This window comes from Dipodomys merriami, unplaced genomic scaffold (genome assembly GCF_024711535.1).
Source record: "Dipodomys merriami isolate MVZ:Mamm:240054 unplaced genomic scaffold, mDipMer1.0.p SCAF_441, whole genome shotgun sequence".
Classification (NCBI taxonomy): domain Eukaryota; kingdom Metazoa; phylum Chordata; class Mammalia; order Rodentia; family Heteromyidae; genus Dipodomys; species Dipodomys merriami.
This window is the reverse complement of record NW_027206004.1, coordinates 510,618-518,404: the sequence shown is the minus strand read 5'-3', so window position 1 is coordinate 518,404 and position 7,787 is coordinate 510,618. Positions and strand designations below refer to the sequence as shown.

Below are 7,787 nucleotides of genomic sequence, written 5' to 3'. Positions count from 1 at the left end.
ACAAAGGTACATGGAGATTACTATGCCCCCTTATGTGTCCCACAAATGCCTTTGTCCTTCTTTGTTGTAATAGCTGTTGTAATTTTATTAATTACTCTGTTACTTTAGAATGACCAGTAACTAGGGCTGTTTCAATGGCAGGAAACAAGGAAACCACATAGCGGGAATCTGTGTAAAGGTTAAACTCCTCTGAATAATTTTGAAAGGCTAGCAGAACTGCAATAATCTGTTGGGCAGATACAGTTGGGTCAGAAGATATTAATGGTGGTTTTGTACTGCAATAAACCACAGACTTTCCGCTAGAAGATCCATCTGTAAAAATAGATAATGCCCTGCCCAAAGGTTCTGTAACCAAAACCTTTGAAAATATCACAGGGGTTTCAGTATAAAAATGTAACAAAGGATGTTGGGGCATATGAAAGCTTATTTTACTTGTGTAAGTTAATACAGCAATTTTCCAATCATCATCAAATCATATCAAATGATCTAACTGTTTCTTATTATAAGGGATAATAATGTTAGGTATTTCTTGGCCAAATAAATCTCTAACTCTTAATCTAGCCTTTAAAATCAAAATTGCACATAAAAAGGGATATGAAGCAACTATTTTTCCCGGGTTATGGGAATAATGGATCCATTCTAGTATCCCATCCTGCCAAAAACATCCTGTGGGAGTATAGCTTGTAGCCAGAATTATAAAGGACCATGATTGTGCAATATTAATTTGCTGTATTTTAGCTGTATTCAATGCTTTTTCTACCAATTTTATACAGGATAAGGCAGCAGGAGTTATTTTCCTGGTAGATTTAGGATTAAGGTCTCCGTCCAACATTTTCATCAAAGGATCTAATTGTCCTGAAGTTATTTTTAAACTAGGCTGAATCCAATTAATATTCCCTAATAATTTTTAGAAATCATTTAATGTTTTTTAGTTTATCTATTCTAATTTGTGTCTTTTGAGACATAATATAATCATGTCCAATCACTTTTCCCAGATAATTTAAAGTTCATTCATGTTGAACTTTATCAGGAGCTATTATCAAACCGAATTTTGTTAATTGTTCTACCATATCCTGTAATATTTTTTCTGTCTTTTCTCTAGTTTCATTGGCCATAAGTATATCATCCATATAATGAATAATATATGCCCCTGGATATTTTTATCTAATTTGATCTATAGCCCTTTTCACATATTGTTGACATAAGGTAGGGCTGTTTTTCATGCCCTGAGGTAGCACTTTCCATTGGTACCTATTATAATGTTGTTTAAAATTAGCCTAAGGGACACTGAAAGCAAATCTCTTGGAATCTTCTGGTTGTAATTTTATTGTATAAAAGCAATCCTGTAAGTATATTATTATTATGTATCTACCATGTGGGACTGCAACAGGAGAGGGTAGACATGGTTGAAGGGCTCCCATGTCATGCATGGCCTCATTAATTGCCCTTAGATCTTGTAATAATCTCCATTTTCCTGACTTCTTTTTTAATTACAAAAAATGGAGTATTCCATGAACTGGTAGTCTTTTCTATTCTTCCCTTGACTCAATTGTTCTTGAACTAAGTCCTGTATGGCTTGAATCTTTTCTTGAGTTAGGGGCCACTGATTAATCCATACAGGATCATCACTTTTCCATATTATTTTGTCAGCATAAAGCTGTTCATCAGTGGCCCCTATGAAAAATTTTGCTCCTTTGATGAGGAGTCTATTTGTCCTATTTTATTTTCATGTCTTGCATGATGTCTCTGCCCCATAAAGAAAAGAGCAAGCTGGGGATAACATAAGGTTTGAAGTGGCCTTGCTGCCCTTCACATACCCATTTGAGTCTCTGAGCTGACTAAGCTACATTAGAAGCCCTCCCTAATCCAATTAAGGAAGAAGTCTCTTGCACTGGCCAGGCCATAGGACAATCTTTTCCAGCTATACAGGATCTGTCAGCTCCTGTGTCTAAGTGTCCTGTCATTTGTTTTCCATTGATTTAACGGCCTTGTAAGGCCTTTTATCTGTAATTTCCTGAACCCAGGCTACAGTATCTGTGGTGCCAAACCCTCCTTTTCTGTTTTGAGTCAGTGTGGGATTAGGCAAGTTTAGATATGAGAGTAAAAGTATTTGGGCAATCCTCTGACCTTTATTAACTTGAATAGTCTCTTTAGAGACCTTTTCATGACCTTTATAGTGGTAGGACTGTCTGAGTCTATTACACCTGGTAATACCTCAAAATTCTTTTTATAGTTTGAGCCACCAGCGTCTGGCAACACCAATTCTTACTGTAAAAATTCATGAATTCCGTGGAATTCTTCCAATTGAATTGCCTGCATTGGATGTCAAAATGTATTCAAGAGTTTTTGTATACATGTATAATGATTTCTGCAGAGTTTGTGAAATTTTATTCAGAAATAATTTTAACTTATCTGTTTAAATGAATAGTACAGATACTAAAGTATTTCTGGTGATTGTCTGAAAAAGAATATTTTAAAGTATTCTATGTTTGTATAATGTGTCCTTTCAGATTGTATTCCATATAGAAAGTTTTAGATTCCTTTTTTTCCTAGGTCCTAATATTATTTTTCTTTGGGATAAAATGACAATGTTGTTTAATTTCAAAAGTTTTGTAAAGTTTATGTTATGTAAACGCCTTTCTGAGGTGAAGATTTAATACATTGATGTGAAACTAAATTTAATTATATTAATTACGTGTGTTGTTACACTTGTTATTTTGTAATCAACTTTTTAATAACTGTTTTTCATTTCTTGCATCTGAAGAATGAAAAATACAGAATATTTCACAAATTTTCATATCATTCTTGTGCAATTGTCATGTTAATCTCTGTATTGTAATTTGGGAATACATGCTGCTGAAGCATGTAGTATCTTCTAAATTTAAGTAGTTAATGATGCAATCTTTATACAGACTTATATCCACGGTTGCCTACTTGTAATAAGGAAACTATATTGTTCCTGACAATGCTACTGATCTTATTTTCCTAAAATTCTGTGAATAGTGGAAAAAAATATATTGTTCATCTTAATGCTCACATTTGCAAATTTTTTGTCAATGACAATTTTAAGTCTTTTTCATTTGGAATATGATCATACTTTCAATAATTTATTGCTAGGTCCAAAGGTGATGGCTTTTTCATGTACTAATTGATCCAACTGAATTAGCTTTGTGGAGCTAATGGATTCAAAGTAAGCCTTGCTTAAGAGCTACTTCTAACCTTCTGCAGTTGACATTTTCCCAAGTGAGGTCTTACTGGCACAAATGGCTACCTGACCCTTTATTCTTCTTTCATGTAGGAAGAGACCAATCAGAATATCTTACCCTGACAGCATAGATTGTTTTACTTGAACAACACTAATCTTAGTTACCAGGGATCATAGAGAGATGAACAGTTCAGTCATAACTGTTCAGACTAGAAGGGATTTTATCAAAATATAATTGTTTATTATATCTAACATTTCAAAAGTAACTAAAGCCAAGAAGGTGAAAAAATTGATCATATTCATGATTACTTAGTATCCTGGCCTGTCTACCATCCTACCAGGCAGGAAGTTACACTACTGAATTTCTATCACCAAATATTTTCATAGTTGCAGGAGAAGTCCAGATGTTTCTTCTCATTATTAGGCCTTAAATTGGTAATGTTTTAATCACAGTGTTTTCTCTTCCCTACAGGCTGTAAATCTACAAATAGTAAAGCTTTAGGTCCAACTCTATCAAACACTGAGGTAGAGATAATGTAATAATACTTTAAAACAGAGTTGCCTTTGATACTGTAACCACAACAGAACAATGCAAAACATGTGTCTTTTTTCTTATATTATATATAGTTATATATTTTATACTTATATGTGCTGATTTTATATTTCACACAATGAAACTTACTAGAATTAGTTGATAATTTCACAAATAAATTAAAATTTATTTATTCCAATAAATAGAATTGGAATATAAATAATTAGGTTTAAAATATATATTAGAATATAAAAAATATCAACGCAGTGTCTTTGGTATAAACTTGTGATACATTCTAACTGTTCTTGGTCTTCTGAATTCGCATGGTAAAAAAACAATTTTGTTTTCCCCTAATCTATAAGGGATTTTACTCTGCTTCTCTGTTTATTGTTTTAATTCACTGATCCAAAACTCTTTTTCTCCATATTTCTGAAGCATTCCTACTGATTATGCCCAAATTTTTCTGATAAGATGTCTAACAAATATTATTCTTCTGCACGACCCAATGATTCCTAGGATCCCAGGTACCAGTTACCTGCATCATCAGATAACAACGGCAAGACTTCTCACATAGGCCCATGCAACATGCAACAAAGTAATTGAAGACCCATTTCAATTTCTCATTTCCTATATTTCAGGGCCCCAATTCCTTGAGATGCAGGATTTAGCATTAAGCAATTGTGAAATGCAAGGCAACTTAAAATGAAAGATGAGATCACAAAATTTGAGAGTATGTACTATGATTCAAACATTCAACTTACAGATGGCCAGCCCATATCAGTGAACAAGTTCACAAGATGTCATAAGATTATTTTTAATACCCCTCCCCTATGATTAATAAAAGATTTTAGTCCAGCATAAGTGGGCCAAAAAATAGTTCCTGGAAGGATAGATCCATAATTTGTCTACCAAGGCCCAGAAAAATTTACTTAGAATTCAAATATAATTCAGGAAAACATTGAGAAGATCCTTAGTGCTGCAAAACACTGGGACTTCAGTACAACATGGTTCAGTGGTATAAAATGTCACTCTCAAACCAATGATAATCTACATTTAATCTCCTGAAAGTTATTCCTTTACAAATTAACTTTTTAAAATCACATTCGCCAAAATAACATTTGAGAAGTAGATGATACTTAGTGACATTACAAGTTTTTCAAGTGTAGGGAGCAAGTTACAATAGAGTTGAATTATTTACCCAGCACAAATGCCAAACACGTTCAACCATTCATTAAAGTCTAGAAATAGTACCAGCCATAATTTGTGTTTTTCAGTAGGAGCCTTCCAGAAATGTGTTAAATAGATCAGCCTGCCAAATTTCAAACCAAAACGTTTGCTAATAAAGTAAATGTCATCATTTAATAAGGTACATTTTAAAACGTCACAAATAGTTGTCCTATCATATGCAATATTATGTTTTCCCTGTCTGTGTAACATAGGGAGAAATATGACTTTAAGTCTTGAATATGGGTACTCATCAGAGATATGACAAACATAAAATCTGTCTTCTATTTCTATCACATTCCTATATAGGAATAAATTTTAGTTTTCTTCTTTTTCCAAAACTTATAGGTAGTAAAAAATAATATACCATGTAAAATAAAACAATCACACCACTGTACAAAGCTATTTATAAAAATTTGTAGCTAGGAGTACATTCTATGCATTTTTTAACTTTCTTTTTGACTGAGATTAATCTTCCAAATGGATGAGAATAAAATCATGTTTAGATGCTTCACGTCTCCAGTCTTGCAAATTGTTACTGCAGATGAATGAATTATGGAAATATAAGCTGACATCAGTTCAAGCATATGCAGAATGTAAACTCCATGAAATGTATATAAACCTTTCAATATATTAATAGACAGTTTAACAGGATGACTATCAGGAAGTTGAAAACAGAAAGAAATTATAGTAAAGACATAGAATGAATGAAAAATGAACAAGGGGCAAGTACAGCTAGAATACTCAATGTACACATATGATAAAGGAAGTGGTAAATCTGAAATAAATATTGGAGAAGCATTTGGTTGAGAATGATGGAAGGAGTGACTCTGATCCAAGAGAAATGGGCAATTAGATGGATATATTTAATTGTAACATACTTGCACAACCTTTTGAAATTCAGTTTAAAAACACAACAAAAAACAAAAACACACAACAATCACAACCAACCAGAAATCTCTAGAGAGTATGAATATTTCCTCCCAAAATTTTAAGCAGTTAATGAAGGGTAGTCTTGGGAAAAGCAAAGAACGGTGTCCAAAGAGAGAAGTTTGGGATAGGAGAGAATTTTGAACAGATTTAAATAGATTGTCTAAGGTTATAAATCACCTACATCTGCTGCAAATAGTATCTTTCTTCTAGGAGTTCTCTGTCTGAACTGGATAATCCAGTCGTGAGACACACTTGATAGCTTGTGAAGATAGAATAGAAGAAACAAGATCAAGAACGCATTACTCCACTGGAGAGAAAACAATCCTCCATATTTTCTCTAATCTTTCTTCACTACTCTTTCTTCATACTTTTAAGTCAATTGATTTTGAATTATATTTTTCCTTCTTTCTTCTGGCAAAGTAATTGGTCAAAGTAATTCATTAAATATTATTTGCCATTTTCTTCTTTCATGCTGATTAATTGGCCAGGCGAGTCTATTAAACTTCCCTCTTGCATTTGGTTGCCATGAAACAACATCTATGTCAATGAGAAGAAATCTAATGTAAAACTTTGTCTCCAGAAAACAGTCCAAGAAGCTGTAATCACCAACATTTGGCTGTATTTTTTCATTTTTCTTTTACCTTGAAAGTCTTCTTGTGTCTAAAATGCCCACAAACATAAGTACTCCATCACTTTTTGGTCCAATCAATTCTAACCTAAAAGATATATTTTGCTAAGAAGATGGTTAGAGGAAACTGAAAAATACTGCACTTTTATCTTCTATCGTAAGACTCTCCTTAGATACCATATCAGGAACAATGAAGTTATTCTATGCAAAATTATTTCAATAGATTATTTTTCTCTTGGTCTTGCATTTGTTCACCAAGATGTAGGGAGGAGAGTAGAGTTAAATCACCTATACCTAGAAAGACAGTGTCTGTTACAAAAGGTAAATGCTTCTATGTCCTCCTCTTAGCTCTTGCCTGATTTACAATTAATCACAGCATCTTAGCTTCAAGTCTAGTGAAGCTGAAGGATTATATGGGCTCCACCACTGTTACATCTTCATGATTTGTCTTTGAAAACTCTTTAAGTTGCCTCATTTGAATGTGGAATGTATTTTCATGTCTCCATTCAATCTGTTCGGCATTGTAGTGAGCCAAATAGGCTCTGTAAAATCACTTTAGTTAGTAAAAATATTAACACAAGTTAGGGCTGGGAAGTTGGCTCTTTGGTAGAGTGCTTGCCTTGAATGCCTGAGACCCTGGGTTTGATTCCTCAGCACCACATAAGCAAAAAGAAAAAAAGCCGAAAGTGGTGCTGTGGCTCAAGTGGTAGAGCGCTAGCCTTGACCTGAAGACCTGAGGGACCCAGGCCCAGAGTTCAGGCCCCACGACCGGACCCTCCAAAAACTATTAATACAATTTGTATAAAAAGTTTGGATTCCCTTCACTGCTAAAGCCAATATGCTTAGCTAGGGCTTCTAAGAACTATGTTTTCTTACCTTTTCCATTTGCTCAATTCTATTCTGAACCCAAAACATTTTGGCTTATGTAATAAGAGAAGTCTTCACTATCTCATGTTATTAAAGATATTATTTTTTGTGAGCCACTTAGAAATGTGAAATCATTGGTTTGAATTATATAATCAGATTTTTTTCTGTTTCACTGCTTCAAATGCAAAGACATTGTAGAAATTGTTACAAACAGAAATGTGTAAACCCAACACCTTCTTGCATTTTGGAGGGCACTTTCTCCCTGAATATTTTGACTCAAATTATCTTTTTTAGAGAATTACTGTTTTGTAATTAAAGGTAAATTCACAAATTTTGATGTCTTATTTTTTAAGAACTTGAATTTAAATTCCAATACAACCTTGTTTCACACAGTAAGA

General features: G+C 33.4%; 1 pseudogene; it reads right to left on the bottom strand.

Annotated features, from left to right (window-relative positions):
• Positions 1 to 2,768: 2,768 nt before the first annotated feature.
• On the bottom strand, positions 2,769 to 2,865 carry LOC138808149 (U6 spliceosomal RNA; annotated as a pseudogene).
• Positions 2,866 to 7,787: the final 4,922 nt, after the last annotated feature.